The sequence below is a fragment of the Manis javanica genome, chromosome 7 (genome assembly GCF_040802235.1).
Source record: "Manis javanica isolate MJ-LG chromosome 7, MJ_LKY, whole genome shotgun sequence".
Lineage (NCBI taxonomy): Eukaryota > Metazoa > Chordata > Mammalia > Pholidota > Manidae > Manis > Manis javanica.
Window position 1 is genome coordinate 6,312,388 of NC_133162.1, and position 16,383 is coordinate 6,328,770.

Sequence of the window (16,383 nt, forward strand, 5' to 3'; positions counted from 1 at the left end):
AGGCACAGCTGCAAGTGGGTTGCACGCCCCATTTGGGGGAAATTCAGGGGAACCCCACCTTCCCCATTGCAGCCATGATACTCAAGGGGAGTTGCTAGTCATGGTGCTCCAAGCACACAGCTCAGTTCCAACGGGACCCACAGGGTCCTGGGATTATTACACTGAAGCTGGGGGAGACTCAGTCTCTCTGGGGTGGCACCCACGGGTCATCTTCCAGCCATGTCCCGTGGGAACAGTGCACCTGGGGGAGAGGGTCCTGCTGTATGGGAGCCATCAGTGGGCAGAAGGTCAGCTGCAGGGTCCAGAGCAGGTGCTGAGCCCCGGGGCCCTGCGGGAAGGGCCAGTGCTGGGAGCACCCCTGGCCCCATCTCCACCTCACGGACGGATGAGTTGGAGCCAGTCAGGGTAAGGAGAGAGGAAAGGATTGCAGTTCCATGCGTGTCCCTGGAAGAGGTGGGGTCACATGTCACTGTCATTTGAAGGTTCGCTCCTGGGACAAGAGAACAAGTGGGGCCCTTGTACCACAATGGCGATAACTAAAAATATCACCAATCTCACAAGCTCTTAACAAATTATGTCTCATCCTCCTCATTTGAGACCTATACCCTTGTAAGAACAATTTAAAAATATGTTTAAATGCATTAGAAAGTAGACGTATGTTAAATATTAATACACTAAAACAAAAACGTTATAACATATTAAAAATGTTTGATTATAGTTTTTCCATGATGGAAAGTTGGCAAATATGAAAAATGAGCAAATTTAATTATTATTGTATATATCTACATGGTCTACATGGTCAGTGATAGATGGGTGAGTAATAAAATCAAGAGATGCATAATTCATAAATTACATAGTCCATAAAATTCATATTGCAGTAAAATCACTGATTTTATTGTTATAGTGAATATTTTCACATCATTTACATGTTATGTGGAATAATGCCAAATTAGACTTTTTTGAGTTACCATGGTTTTTAGTTTTCATTAATTTCAAATTGGAGGATGCTTGCTCTGTGAAGTAGCAACTATTCAAGTCATCAGTATAATTCTGCATACAACACTTAGATTCCAAAATGGACCATGAATTACACATATCATGTTCACATATTGTGATATGAACACATGATAAATTATTGCAGAAAATATAATTCAATCACATAAATTTCTAACCATTATTTAGCGATTTTACCATCTCTTAAAGCAATAACTAGATTGATTTAATATTAATTTTTTCCTTAAAACTTTTCAATCCTGAAATATTACAAACAAAACTGAAAATAATCAGTAAGTTGTTCAATTTTTTCATGTCTCTACTCACTTGAACTATCCCTTGGTCCACAAAGCCCAGGAAGTATTCTCTATATAAATGAATTTGGACAATATTTTTATTTAGATCTTCATAGTTATCTAATTATTTTCATTTCCTTGTTCAAATTTATTTACATTTCTATGGAATGCATATTTTGCATAAATTTTATAAGACAACCCATTTTCTGTAAAATTTCCAAAAGATATTTTCTAATAATCAAAAAATGAAGTACCTACACTTAAACTGTTTTTTTTTCTTTTGAAATCTTTTGATAATATTAATAAGAGCAAGCAGCAATATACACCAAACAGCAGCGGATAATGCAAATTAGAAATCTATTATATCTTCCACACGTTTGCTTTTTTGGTGACTGCGGTTTTGCTTAAGTCTCTTCATGTTTAAATTAAACCCAGTCGCTTGGCAGAAGTTAGTTAGCTTTCTCCTTGTATGTCTGAGAAAAGCTATAAGGTCAGATTTGATATTTGATCAGGTTGTTTCCTTCTGGGCAGATCCAGAAAATACCCTTTCACACTTGTGTAATTAGTCTGAAGGACACATCACTAGGGGCCGACTTGAGACCAACTGTCTCAGTAACAAATCAAACTAGGCGCCTCTGAATTTCTGCCCAAGATTCTGGCCCATACACCTTTTTCTTTACCAACTATGTGCCATTTTCATATTTACTCTCAGTGATCTTTCAGATCAATACCTAAAATTGAAAGCTATTTTTCCAGTTCTTTACTTTAATCAAAACTGTATTTCTAAGGTGTGAAAACAATGCAATATGTTCTTGTTTCTCCTTCAACAATTGATAAAATAAATGTTTGTTGTTCAACACGACTTTCATCAGTGGTACCATCTAGTTGCATTGAGTAATGTTTACTTAGGTTTTTATGTTATGTATGACTGATTTGCTCACTTTATTACCTCTTAAATTAATAATCTCATTTTGAATTATTCATTCTAGATAGTGATTGTTCATTTTATTACTTTTATCCATCTTACTTTTTTGGCCATCCTAGTATAAAAGTTGGAATTATTTCTATTAAGCCTAAAAAATTTGTATTGCTGTCTATAAATAGCGGGCTTTTAGTAAAAAGCACCATAACTCTTGGCTAAATATTGGACTCAAAATGTATTTTTCAGAACATCACAGCAAAGTTCTAAACTGGCATTTACTTGTCCCGGGTGAGCACTGCTGGTTTTGTTACTTACTCATCCTGTTTTTAAATTTCTTGTACTTGTGTGTATACTTTTTCATATGTATGTGAATGACATTTTGTGTTGTTTTAATAAAAATCCAAGTGTTTCTAGTCTCAAATAACTCCTTTGGCTGAAGTTGATCTTGAAATTTGGTTGTGAATTATGTGACACATGTAACAAAGTTCTTGGTCTATAGCCTTGGAGTACGTAAGCCTGCTTTTAGAGGGTCTTTCCCCACTTGACAGATGTTAGTGTAAAATTAAAGATGTTGGTATGAAATTCAGTTTTCTGCTATGCTCATCCAGTGAAAATTACACTTGCTAATTTGAATCCGTTGAGTTTTGCATGAAACAGTCTCACGCTGTCAAAGAGGTTCCCGTGCCGTTTTTAGGCTCACCCTACAATGAATGAGGGAAGCTCTAGACATGTCATCTTTCTCACGTGATTTGATGATTTCATGAACGGATTTTTCTCCATCTTCTAATGGACAGGCCAGCATTCTGCGTGCTGCTTCTGGGTTGTGAATTTGTTATGAACAATCCTTCTTTCCATTCTTACTGCTTTGATTGGTAATTAAATCCTCATGTAGTGAGGAAGATAAGGTTCCAGGGATTTCGTCTGACCCCTTGAAGTTGTGTATATTCTGAATAGAATAATTTTCTTTGTTTGGATCAGTAATTAAAACTTTATTAAATATAGACTTTGTAATGTCTTACTAGCCAATTTATGTGGGTCATGCCTGACATAGACTTTTCACTTTCACTGTTTCTGGCTATAAAATGTTAGGCAGATTATTTATTTGAAGGTGTTCTATTTTTCTTTTTGGAGCTCTACTTTCTCATTTTTATTGCTGTCATGATCTTGCCTTATATTTATCTTCAGCAATTTAAGGATTAAAAGTAGAATGTAGTTGTAACCCAAGTAAATACAAGTTGAATATATTTATATAAAAACCAAAAGAAAGCGAATGTGACAAATAACAAAAACACCATTATTTTTCATAGGTTTTAAAAACGACTTTCTTTTAACATGTTAATGTGGCTTCAAATTAAAAGGGACATAGAAAAATATCATTAACAAGTACAAAGAGTGAAACTTTTTTAAGAGATGCATTTTTATTTAATTTTGAAAATTTTGCTAATCTCATTAGTTTACCAGAATAGCATTACTTTCAGTTCAAGTATCCAATGCCCATGTAGTTGCAGCCACAGAAGTTGGCACCATGCTGGGGGCGTGTTACATCTGGATCCACAAATATACACGTTTAAGAGTAATATGAATTATTTGCCTACTGCTAAATGTTTTTCAGTACCTCTGGGCCACAAGTTGGAAGACAAAGAGAAACGGACAGTGGACTCTCAGCTCCCCAAAGAATGCTTCATTATGCAAGAATCCCCTGTGTTCATCCTACCTAGGGGGATGGATTCGCCAAGGTAATGAATTCGTTGTTTATCTTCCCCACATACTTCTGCTGCTCAAATCCTCCCCTGGTCTGAAGCTGTGCCTATTCCCAACATCCACAGGCACAACCCCAAACCTTCACGGCATCCGGGCTCAGGTACTTTGTTGTTCCCGGGACACAGGGCAGGAGATGTGGAGAAGCGTGTTCCTCAGTCCTGCTGTTCACCTGAGCGTGTGTTCAGGGTTGCAGGTGGCCCTATACCAGTATCACCTGTCACATTGCCCAGTGACAGATGCCCCCATGTTCTTTAAAGCATTCTTTGTGTGTATATCTGGGTGTGCAGGGCCTCAGGTTCAGAACTGAGGACAGAGGCCCCTCTTGCTTGGAAGTTAGAGTTCCATACATTTATTTAAACTAAGCTGCATTTTGAGTAGCTCCCAGGTAAGAGGTACTGCGCTAGGTGCTGGAGTCAGAGTGGGGCACTGAGAACGTTTTTGGGGAGGAAACAGGGAAGGCTGCATGGATTGGGGAAGTGTTGGAACTGTTTCTAAAGAGTGAGAGACCCCCAGGGAGAGCAGAAGCAGCAGGACAGCCTATGCGGAGCAAGCATTTTGTGCAAATGCTTGAAATCCCAGAAAGGCTTTGACATCTCGGTGGTTCCTGGCTGGAGGGCGGGGTTCCAGGAGGCCAGGGATACACACGACCTCCGAGAGGTCGGGGTGGAGTGTGGCAGCCTTGCTGTCAGGTGCAGGGGTCTGTGCTGCAGCCTGTGCCATCCGCACACTGTGATCAGGAAGAACTTTTTCTCTGCTTCCTTAGATCAGTGCTTGGGGGCCTGCAAATTAAACTGACAAAAGGCAGATGAGCAAGAGAAAAAAAACAGTTTAAATTACATAGATATACATGTGAGTTCACAGAGAAATGCAGCTCAAGGAAGCAGTTAGAATTTGGGGCTCATGCACCATATCAAAGTGGGTGGGAGGGGCAGAGGGCACCCTGGGAGGACAGATGACATCTTAGGAGAGGGGAGAAAGGGCACTTGGGGAAAAGCCAAGGGTTTGGGGGAAACACAGCCTTGTGACAAGGTGTGTTGGTGCCGCGTCAGAGAGAAGAACACCACCGCTCTGAAGATGTGTGAGCGCTGAGGGTTTCTGGGACGCTCTGCTTTTAGGCAGGTAAGAGATTTCAGGAACCCAGTGTCTTTAGCTCCAAATAACTTTACAGTGGTTTCCTCTGAACTCCTTCAATGGTGTGGAGATGACTTTGAAACAGGAGAGACTAGAGAAGACTCCCTCTCCCCAGAGGACTGGGTGAGTGTGGGCAAGGGACACTGAGGCTTAGATGGATGCTTCTTCTTTAGTGGGCACATGGCACATCCAGGGATTTTGTTGAAATGCTGGTTCTGACTCAGAAGGTCTGGGTTAGGCCAGAGAGTCTGCATTTCTGTCGAGCCCCCAGTATTGCTGATGCGAGCGGGCCGCGCCTTAAACAGGAGAGCTCTGACCGCAGCAGCAGGTGGGGGCGGGAGGGTCGTGACTTTGGCGGCCCCGCAGCAACACCTGGCCTGTATCCTGAGCAATCACATGCCCGCCTTCCGGGGGTGGACTCAGTATCGGTGTCTTGTAAAGCTCCCCCAGTGACTAAAACTTCAGGCAGGCTTGGGCATCAGTGTCCCAGATCCAGGATGGGCTGAATTTACCCTTCCATAAGCCACTCCTCTCCCACCACTGTGAACCGTAAACTCTGGCTCAGGGGAGGGCCTAGGACGGCTCTGGGGAACTGATGGGCAAGCTGAAGACAATGCCTGGTAGGATAGAAAGGATGACCATTTGCGTCTCCCGTCTTCTTCGCCGTTTTTGATTTTGCTCTTACTTGGAAACAGTCTTTGCATGTCTCATCTCAGAGTCAGAAAGCAAAAGCAAAAATCTGCTGTTGTTTTCTACAGTTGGGTAAACATCCTTGAACCCTGAGCAGCTGCTGTTATCCACAGAAGACTGAGCTAGGCAAAAAGCGAGAATGAAAAAACATTGTTTCCTTTGTTTTAAAGAATGTCAGTTGCTTTTTCTAATTACAAAAATTATACAGGCTGATTGTAAAAACATCCAAACATGACTGACAGGTAAAACCCAGAAAGGGGTGGTCCCCAGGATGAACTTGTGTTACCTTAATTTCCATTAAAAAAAAAGGATACAATCAGAAAGCCAGGCCCCGAAGCTCAAACACAATTAGAACTGAAAACAGGATTCTCATCAAGCTCCCACCGCATTGTCGACTTTCAAACTTTCACAAATGTGAGGCTGTTTTCATCTTCTCACCTGGAGCGATCACTACTTAATGGTAGTGATTAACTCTCCAGCTCAGAAGGCAACTGGTTATTAAGTAACAGCCTCCTGCCATGTTATCCTTCTCCAAAACAATGCGCTCACCAACCGCAGGGTTCTCATTCCAGCCATGCCTTGGCGCCGGGGCAGGTGGCACAAACAGATCCGTCCCAGACCAACCCGTTCTTCTCGCTTGAGGTTTAAGAATAATGTTGCAACAGACAATTTCCAGTGATCAAACTCGCTTTCTCTGGTTAAAAACCGACAAGTTTGTGCTACTGATGAAATGTTAAGCCATAAATCTGTTAGTGGAATTAAGGAAATAAAATATATTTTTAAAACATTGAATTGGCACGACCAAGGGACATCTGGGGAAGATATTAAAATTTTGCGGATTCTTGAGCATGCCAGGGGGAGAAGGGAAGGAGAGGGGTACAGGACAGCAGAACGAGGCAGCGGTTTGCACAGATCAGAGACGGGAACCGAAATTGGGCACGGAGTCCGCCCTGGGCCAGGACATGTGCACCGCATGAGACCTGTCCTTTTCGTCAGCACTGAAGAGGGGATGGATCGTTTTGGACGTATCTCAAAGGGACCGGGGGCCGAGACGCAGTGCTTGAAGGAAGAGCGCTGGGCTGAGGCGGCGGGTGGTCCGGCTCGGACGCTAATTTCACAAGGAGAGGGTAATTCAGTGGGGTGGTGACGAATACTACCAGAGAGGCCTGTAGAGGGGATATTTTGGCCAAAATGAAATCCTCTCATTTCCTCATGTAAGGTTAGGAGAAAAGCTTCATCGGGTGACGTCTGTTTCATCCCTTTAACACTCAGGAACCCTCTCTGTACCCTGTTGTTACCTCTGATGCAGTCATTCTGTCCTCCTTCACGGTGTGTTCCGAGCTCGGGCTGATAATCAAAGTCTCTGCTTGGGAACAGCTCACCTGTGGTGACAGGGGACTTTTCAACCTGAGTCCAGTTCCCCGTAATACGAATTACTTTCGTACCTTCCCTTCTGACGAAGGATCCCATTTCGCTCGGAGGAGCTGAGCTGATTCAGGATCTGATCCGAGTCAAGATCTGCCATGAACTCGCAGCCCAGTGAATGGTGTTTGCCTTTTGACTGCTCTTTATTTACTCTTCACAGTGTTCTGTTGGTGTTCTAGGCACAAAATGGTTCCCATTTAGCCATTTCTCATCCTTCTGAGCCACTGCCTCACATGTAATGCATCAGTGAATTCATTCAAGCCACAGACCAGCTATGCTGATTTTGAAAGTAAGTCAGAATCAAAATACAGAGGAGTATGTCCCTCGTGGGAGATAGGAAAGGGCCGTGTATTCTCATATCCACTCTAGTCAACCACAAGTGCCTGGATAATTCAGGTAGGAGTGGGGTCTCCTTCCACCTAGATGACCCGGGTAATTCAGGCTGTGAACTTTGGTGCAGTCTGGGAGACACTGATGACAAAGGACTCACACACGAGTCATCAAGTCATAACTAAATGCTTTACAAAAATTGCTGTCATCAGAGGTCTTGATTTCTTACTATTTGTGGTGATCAAAAGCTCATCGTGAAAGCTCTCCAAATACATTGTTAAGTGAAAGATGCGATGTGCAGAACAAAGTATATAACACACCACTATTTATCATAAAATTTGGGGGAGAGGAAGCTAAGCTTGTTGGCCTGTTAATACTTTAAGAGCTCTCCAAGGAAAAGGAAACAAAAACACAAATGTAATAACCCTGGCTCCCTGTTGGGGGGAATGGGGAACTGACATACTTTGGGAACTTTCTAATGTTTGAATCACATGAATGAATCATTTGGCAAAAAAAATATTTAGTTAAAAGATCTTCATACCAAATGATTGGTGAATAGTGACTAAATGAAGGAGAGTCATATTTATTTATTTATTTATTTATTTATTTATTTATTTATTTATATTTTGGTATCATTAATGTACAATTACATGAGCAACATTGTGGTTACTAGATTCCCCCCATTATCAAGTCCCCACTGCATACCCCAGTACAGTCACTGTACATCAGCATAGTAAGATGCTATAGAGTCACTACTTGTCTTCTCCGTGCTATACTGCCTTCCCTGTGCCCCTCCCAACATTATGTGTACTAATTGTAATGCCCCCTTTTCCCCTTCTCCCTCCCTTCCCACCCACCCTCCCCAGTCCCTTTCCCTTTGGTAGCCGTTAGTCCATTCTTGGGTTCTGTGATTCTGCTGCTGTTTTGTTCCTTCAGTTTTTGCTTTGTTCTTATGCTCCACAGATGAGTGAAGTCATTTGGTACTTGTCTTTCTCCACCTGGCTTATTTCACTGAGCATAATACCCTCTAGCTCCATCCATGTTGTTGCAAATGGTAGGATCTATTTTCTTCTTATGGCTGAATGATATTCCATTGTGTATATGTACCACATCTTCTTTATCCATTCATCTACTGATGGACACTTAGGTTGCTTCCAATTCTTGGCTATTATAAATAGTGCTGCGATAAACATAGGGGTGCATATGTCTTTTTCAAATTGGGCTCCTGCATTCTTAGGGTAAATTCCTAGGAGTGGAATTCCTGGGTCAAATGGTATTTCTATTTTGAGTTTTTTGAGGAACCTCCATACTGCTTTCCACAATGGTTGAACTAATTTACATTCCCACCAGCAGTGTAGGAGGGTTCCCCTTTCTTCATATCCTCCCCAACATTTGTTGTCATTTGTCTTTTGGATGTTGGTCATCCTGACTGGTGTGAGGTGATATCTCATTGTGGTTTTAATTTGCATTTCCCTGATGACAAGCGATGTGGAGCATCTTCTCATGTGCCTGTTGGCCATCTGAATTTCTTCTTTGGAGAAGTGTCTGTTCAGATCCTCTGCCCATTTTTTAATTGGATTATTTGCTTTTTGTTTGTTGAGGTGCATGAGCTCTTTATATATTTTGGATGTCAACCAGGAGGGGCATATTTAGTACCCAACTGGTTTCTCTCTAGTGTTTATCTTTGAACTGAAGGCAACAATGAAGGTAGATATAGGACTAGCGTTTTGTTGTCTCTCACAGGCTACTCCCTGTCCAGCCTGTGGGGACAGAAGGTTGCTGGCCAGCCTATGGAGTGCATACCCTGCTGTCTTGTGCCCAAAATGCACTTAAAAATGGTTAAAATATTTTTGTTATATATTTTTTTATTGTTATCTCAAAAATTAATATATAGAAACCCATTGAATTACATATTTCAAATGAGTAAATTATAGGGTATGTGAAGTCTATCTCAATAAAACTGTTTTTAAAAAGTCAGACAAAAAAATCCTGCCTTTCTCCTGAATTGCTGTAAGGTCTTTGAAAGCAGAGGCCATGCCATTTGCACACTCGTGGCTCAATGCCTTTAGGAGGGCTGGTTTAGAAGAGCGCCAATACATGTCTGATGACTGAATAATGATTCCTATTAGCCATGTGGACAGTTCAAATTAACCTCATTCTCTCTGGCTTGTACTGCAGAGCACGTCTCTGTAATTATCTGGATCTCCATTTCAGCGATCTAGTCATTTTTTTCTTTTTACAATTTTTGTGGTTAAAAACAAAACAGGAAACCTTCTTTATGTCTCTAAGAAGAAATCACAACTCAACAAAAAAATCAAGCAACCTGATTAAAAAATGGGCAAAGGACTTGACTAGACACTTCTCTGAAGATGACATACAAATGGCCAACAAGCACATGAGAAGATGCTCACATCACTCATCATCAGGAAAATACCAGTCGAGATCACAGTGAGGTATCATCTCACATCCCTCTGGGTGGCTACTATCAAAAAAAAAAAAAAAGAAAGAAAAAGAAAAGAAGTATTGGTGAGGATATAGGGATCTGGAAACCCTCGGGCACTGTTGGTGTGATCATAAAAAAGATCCAGCAGCTATGAAGTGTTCTCAAAAAGTGAAAAATAGCACTACTGTGTGATCCAGCAGTCTTACTTCTGGGCATATCTCCAAAGAATTGAAAATAGGGTCTTGCAGAGCTATTTTGGCAGCCATGTTCAAAGGACCACTATTCACAACAGCCAAGAGGTACGAGCAATCCAAATGTCCCCTGTTGGATGGATGGATAGACAAGGTGTGGTCCATCCATATTATGGAATATCATTCCGTCTTAAAGAGAAGGAAATCTAGTCACATGCCACCACATGGGATAAACCTTGAGGACATTATGCCAAGTGAAATAAGCCAGGCACAAAAAGACAAATACTGTGTGCTTCCACTTATATGAGGGATTGAAAGCAGTACAATTCATAGAAACAGAAAATACAATGGTTTCCAGGGACTGGGGCAGGGAGAAAAGGGAAGTTGTTCAATGGAGATAGCGTTTCAGATTTACAAGATGAAAAAGTTCTGGAGATCTATTTTACAACAATATGTACTCAACTGTATACTTAAAAGTGGTTAACAGCAAATTTTATGTTCTGTATTTTTTTGCCACAATAAAAAAAATCAGCTGTGAGATTGGTAAAAGGTTACTAATTGAAGCTGAGTGCTGGGTACTTCCAGATTCATTATGTGGCTTGATTTTAGAAAGTGCTTAGAATTTTCTGTAATAAAAAGTAACTAAGAAAAAAACACAGCTCTTTAAGCAAAAGCCATGCTGAGGAAGACCTCTCCAGGATCTCTGAAACTTCCAAAGGGATTTAGGGTGTATGAGTTTGAGCCCACACACAGGCTGGCACCCAGGTCGCTGGCACCCAGCGCAGCCCCCTGGACTGAACCATGTCTGCTAAGAACTTGATTAGCACTAGAAGCAACTTCTCAGGTTCCTCTAACACGCTGCAATAATCCTGTGTGTGATTCTCTATCAGAGAGATGTAAATATACTGATCATAGGACATGTATTTCTGATCTATCATAGTTATGTTCTCTATGTTACCAGACACCTGATTGAACTTCTCTGCTACCTTCCTGGAATCAGAAATATCAACAATCTTAATGTTTCATTAAGCTTTTCAAACACGCCGTTGATCCCCTACACAGAATACGCTGCCTTGTTTCCATGGCTTTAAGTCCCAGTGCAGCTTACTGGGGATATTTGCCAAAATATTCTTGGATTCATTTGTAACCCATTTACTAACTTACATTTCAAGGATAATTGTTTGTGTATAAAATATTAACAACATTACCATGCCTGTTTATGGTTACCTAGATGAGCTGGTAAATTATATAAAAATAACAATATAATGATAACCAAGTGCAAAAAGTCGAAAGAATAGGCCAGCTTTCATCCAAGATCTCTCTACATTTTGCCGAAGTTCCAGATGAAAGCTGAAGCAGTCACACATCCGGGTGCTTTGTTTACCTGCTGCCAAGTGTCTACCTGGACAGACCAGGGAAATAGATTGTTTTCAGTGCTGTGGATACAGATGAAACCGTAGGGAATTCAAAGGAGACCAGGCTTCAAAGGTAATAAAGATGATGTTGAAGAGAGAATCACAGGGAGAAAGACCAGGGGGTAAAATGCCAGGAAATGATAACGATGGAACATCTGACATGTTCACACACAGTGGCGTAGTGTTGAACTTAGAAAAAGTAGTGTCTTGGACCCAGGAGGGTTTGATTGAGATACCATGTAATTTACAGAGGTCTTGGGTCTCTTTCATCGTTGGGGAGGGGCCAGCATCTGAGGGCAGCGTTTCTCACTGCGCAGCCAGTTCACTGACCTCTCTTGACCCTGGCTCATGACGTGCCAAACTTTGAGTTATGGCTCTGAAATACAAATTGCCCCCCAAATTAGTAATAAAAACAAAGGGTGTGCCATTTCTTGTGGTATTTCGTTTCTGAGCCTTTGATCTCTGCAGTATATTGAGAAATCAAGTTACCGGGTGGTTTTTCCCCCACATCAGCCATTTGCCAGCATATGCCGTGACAGTCTGAATTGTCCCTATTGGTCTTTATAAGAGATGGAAGTTTCCTTTGATCTCCTCCTCTGCGTGTGACTTTTGTGCATGGTTTCCCCATTGAATTGTCTGACTTTGGGTTGCTGTTTTAGTTGAAAAGCTAACTGTAGTTTTAGTTTCTTAAACTCCTGATATCTTCAAGCCAGTCCTCTACAGGAAGTATTTGATTTTCCAATGATACCTAGTCAATTACGTTAGCAATGTCTGCCTCAGTTCAGTTTTGCACATACATGAATTTTCTGAAATTACAAGGAGAAACATCTGGTAGAGAAGTTCACGTAGTTGTCACTAGTCTTCATTTGCCAGGATCTGTGTAGGAGACATCCAGGCTAGATTGCAAAGTGCAAACCTCCGTCCCCCATAGCCGGCCCAGTCTTTCCTGGTCAGCCCATGTTCCTCAGTTTCCCCCAGGGACCCCCTTCCACATGAACCAACAAGTGGAGAATGAAGCAGAGAAAGGCAGTGGTCTGTGTGCGTGCTCTCCTGCCTTCTCCTTCCCCTGGTTGGCTGGCGAGATCTCTGCACTCCCTGCCGGTGGGGTCTCCAGAGCCCACCCCCATGAACAGAGGCCTTTTGTAGACATTCCCACGTTTATTATGTTGGAGGATTCTCAGTTGGGACTTCTGAATCACACATACCAGGGAGAGGGGATTGGCATTTATTGGGGCAAATGATGCATGCAATGCTTTGGAAATCTCTCTCATGCGATGACTATTGCATTTTACACAAGGGGAAGCTGAGGCTGGAGGTGTTAATAAATGATTTCCTTTTCTCTCTTCACTACATTTGTGCTTTTAAAGACTCTCCCCTTTTCTCCGCTCAGTGGCAGTACAGGCACCTTTGGGCTCTCATGCCCGGCACTCATATGTGTTTTCAGATGCACGGGGAGCTTTGCTGTGTGAATGCAAACGGCTGATGAGCAGGTGCTGGGGGCAGCGGTCCAGCATGTGGAGGCCGAGAATATGGGCTCAGGCTTCACTTGACAACATGCTGGAGGCCATACAAACACTTAGATGCTCCCTCCCACGGCACAGGGCCATTGGTGTGGTGGTTTCCCCATCCCAGTGCCGGGCATCTGGCTCAGCATTCTGAAGATGCCCCCAAAGAGTGGAAAGCCATGTCTACCCCCGAGGATGGGTCCACCTCCCATCCTCAGTGCCGGGAGGTTCTCATGAGCAGAATGGGTTTATCAAGGAGGGGCAGCTTGGCATGGGGGTCCTCGCAAGTTAGGAGCACCCAGGACATGCGCTGGCTAATGACAGACTCTTCCTTTGTGACACAGTCATCACGAATAAGCTAGGGAGACATTTGCGTGCTGTCTGTTTGCCCTGTTGGCTCCATGTGTCTTGTGAGCTGGGTCCATGAGGGTCTCATCAGCCATGGAACCGCAGTGCCTGTACAGGGCCTGGGCGAAGAAGGTGCTGGGTGAGAAGCTGTCAGGCACACGAGCAGGGGTCTTTACTCAGAGCAGCACCTCTGTCAGGGGGCTAAGGAGTCCTCGGTGGGTCTGCGGAGGGAAGCAAAGGCCCCGGGGTGGAGAGACGAATCCTCACCAGGGAAGCAAGCGGGTCGGAAGCAGTGGCTCCGTCAGGGGAGGAGGAAGGACACTGGCTAGGCCAGGGCGTCGGGCGGGCAGCGGGGGGAAGGCCTGGGGCGGGGTGTGCATAGAGGCGGCAGGCGGTCTAGAGGAAGGAGCCGGGCAGGGCAGGGTCCTAGCTTAACTCCCTGGAGTGAAGCCGTCCGGACAGGGACGGACTGAAGAAGGGACAAAGACAAAGAAAGAGGAAGAGGGGGGCCCAGGGGAGGGGAAGGCGGGAAGAGGAAGAGAGGCCAGGAAGGAGGATGGGGGGAAGAGGGGAGGGAGGGAGAAGGTGGAGAGGAAAAGCCCAGGAGAGGAAGACTTCCTCGTCTCCCACTAGATAGAAAAGAGCAGGAAGGCCAGGAGGACATGATTGTTTTATAAAACATCACAGAACGTGAGGGAAAACAAACAGTGGAGAAACGGGACTGGCCGATCTGTGCTCTGGCCTGGGAGCACAGCCGCCAGGGGTCCCTAAAGAGAGAGAGAGAGATTGGCAGGAGGAAGACGGGCCGGGCACAAGAGCGTAAATAGTGGCTCCGGCTTATTTGTAACTTTCATCTTTAGTAAGGGTGATTGGCACATGGATGGCTTGGTTGAAGGGGACCAACTGATCTTTAACTTGCAGGTCACATGGAGAAAACTTTGAGAAAATGCTCTGACATGGAGATGTCAACTTGAGTGACAGCCCTGGTGAGGCGCCTCACCCTGTCTGCCTTCTTTACATGCATCACTTCACAGAAATGATGACTGCCATTTGAACAGAAGGCTATCCTTCCCGACCAGGGTCAGGAAACTGACAAGGCCCGCCCATTAATAAAAATAACTGTCATTTAAAATAAAATGCTTGGTGGAAAACTTCAGAAATCTATTAGATAACATGGGCCTGTGATCAGGGCACCCGTGAATCACTGGCGCTCAGATGTGGTGCAGTGCCTGGGAGACAGTCACATGGGAGCCGTCTACACGGCGGCCACGTGACCTCATGGTGACCGTGCCAGCCCCTTCTCCCAATTTACTGCTCACCTATATCTTAATTAGGAACTGTCCCTGTGGGACGTGCAGGATGGGATCTGAATGAAAAGATGAACGACAACACGGTTTTGGATTTGATAGCTTCTTGTGTAAAAAACCGTTTAGGTGGTATAGGTTCTTTGGTGAAAGCTCTTTCCTGATAAAATAACAAAGCCAGTCGTGTTCATTGTGGAGAGAGTCTCAAAGCTCAGGGCCTTCTCTGAACTTCCGTGGTGTCTCATTTTTTGATGCAAATAAAATGTTGCATTGAGATATTTGGCTATGTGAAAAGATAATATGATATCCAGGCAATTTTTCTTGAACAGTCAGTAAATTTCTTAACGCAGTACACAAAAATGACAGGGCTTGATGACACGCCTGTGGGAAATGGCTCTTTGTGGACTGTTCCTGGGTGGGTGATGGGTGTGGTTTGCACTCAGGTTGGCGGTAAATAAGGAACATAGGGGTCATGCCCTCCTTCCAGGGTCTTGTTTGATGTGATCTTATAACAGTGACATGAGGAGTATTAACGGGGCCTTTTGTAGAAGGAGACAGCTGAGTACAGAGTGGCTAAGGACTCTCCCAAGAGAAGCCACCTACCTCAGACTCCTGTAAATGGGACACACCTGAAAGATAGGCGTCATATCCATCGCTTTATAGCTGAAGAAACTGAGGCTAGGAGGTGTGCAGCTGATTAGAGTAACAGGAATTCATCCATAGTTTAGTGTGCCCCAAAACCTATTGCAAAGAGCTCTCAAAGAAGATAATGTCAGTCTTCTAGGGCTGTGTAACAAATTTACACAAGCGTAGTGACCTAGAACAGACCCATTTGCTCACAGCTCCATAGGTAGAAGTCATCTATCTGGTCTCAGCTTAGGCTCTCACAAGTCTGTGGCCAAGGTGTAAGCTAGCTGAGCTCTTTTCTGGAGGCTCTGGGGAAGAATTTGCTCCTTCAGGGTGTTGGCAGAATTCAGTTCCTTATAGTTGTGAGACAGGGACCATAGGCTTAGACAGAGTAGGCTGAGGGCCTCTGGAAAAAACAAAGCAAGATAAACCATTGTGGGATTTGCTTTGGCCTGCTGGGAGGCCCAGTTTACTTACCTGACTTTACCCAGGTGCCTAGTCAAGTGATTCACCACCTGGGCAGTTTAACAAGCCAACCCAAAACAAACAGGAGGGATTCCATCTTGAAAATAAGATTGCATTTTAAAACCCAATTTGTTAAAAAGTAACCTTCCCCTCATTTTTAGCCATCAGGTTTTTAGAAAAATAAATATCAGGGTGGTTCAGCCTCAGAGCACCCAGTTAACAAACATAAAATGAGACACAGGGTGCCACGAAGGGGTGTCCCACGTCAAATTCCCTGGAAATAGGCCCTGAGAGGGGGAGCAGGGGGTGCCTGAGGGTGCTGTGGGGAGGAGGGCCTGGACGGAAGTCAGGGCTGGGCAGGAGGAGAAGCAGGCCCACCAGGCAGGTGTGACAGGCTCCAGCCGATGCTACAGGAGCTCTGAAGCCCCAAGGTCTCCAAATCAAGGCCTGAGCTCGGTGTTTCTGCTTCACCCAGTCACTGGCTGCAGGTTCCCCTCAGGGATGTAACCCTGGGTGACTATTCCCCATGACCAAAGG

The 16,383-nt window shown here is 43.8% G+C and overlaps 2 long non-coding RNA genes across 2 annotated transcripts in view; one reads left to right on the forward strand and one right to left on the reverse strand.

Moving 5' to 3' along the window:
* LOC118971069 (uncharacterized) overlaps positions 1–14,547 on the forward strand; it is a 29,787-nt gene extending 15,240 nt beyond the window's left edge. Inside the window, exons 2-3 of the long non-coding RNA XR_005059341.2 lie at positions 3,824–3,947; positions 14,372–14,547. This is a non-coding gene — a long non-coding RNA (uncharacterized lncRNA). The remainder of the gene's footprint in view (positions 1–3,823; positions 3,948–14,371) is intronic.
* A 391-nt stretch (positions 14,548–14,938) lies between these two features.
* Positions 14,939–16,383, reverse strand: part of LOC140850543 (uncharacterized) — a 55,763-nt gene continuing 54,318 nt past the window's right edge. Inside the window, exon 5 of the long non-coding RNA XR_012133475.1 lies at positions 14,939–15,787. This is a non-coding gene — a long non-coding RNA (uncharacterized lncRNA). The remainder of the gene's footprint in view (positions 15,788–16,383) is intronic.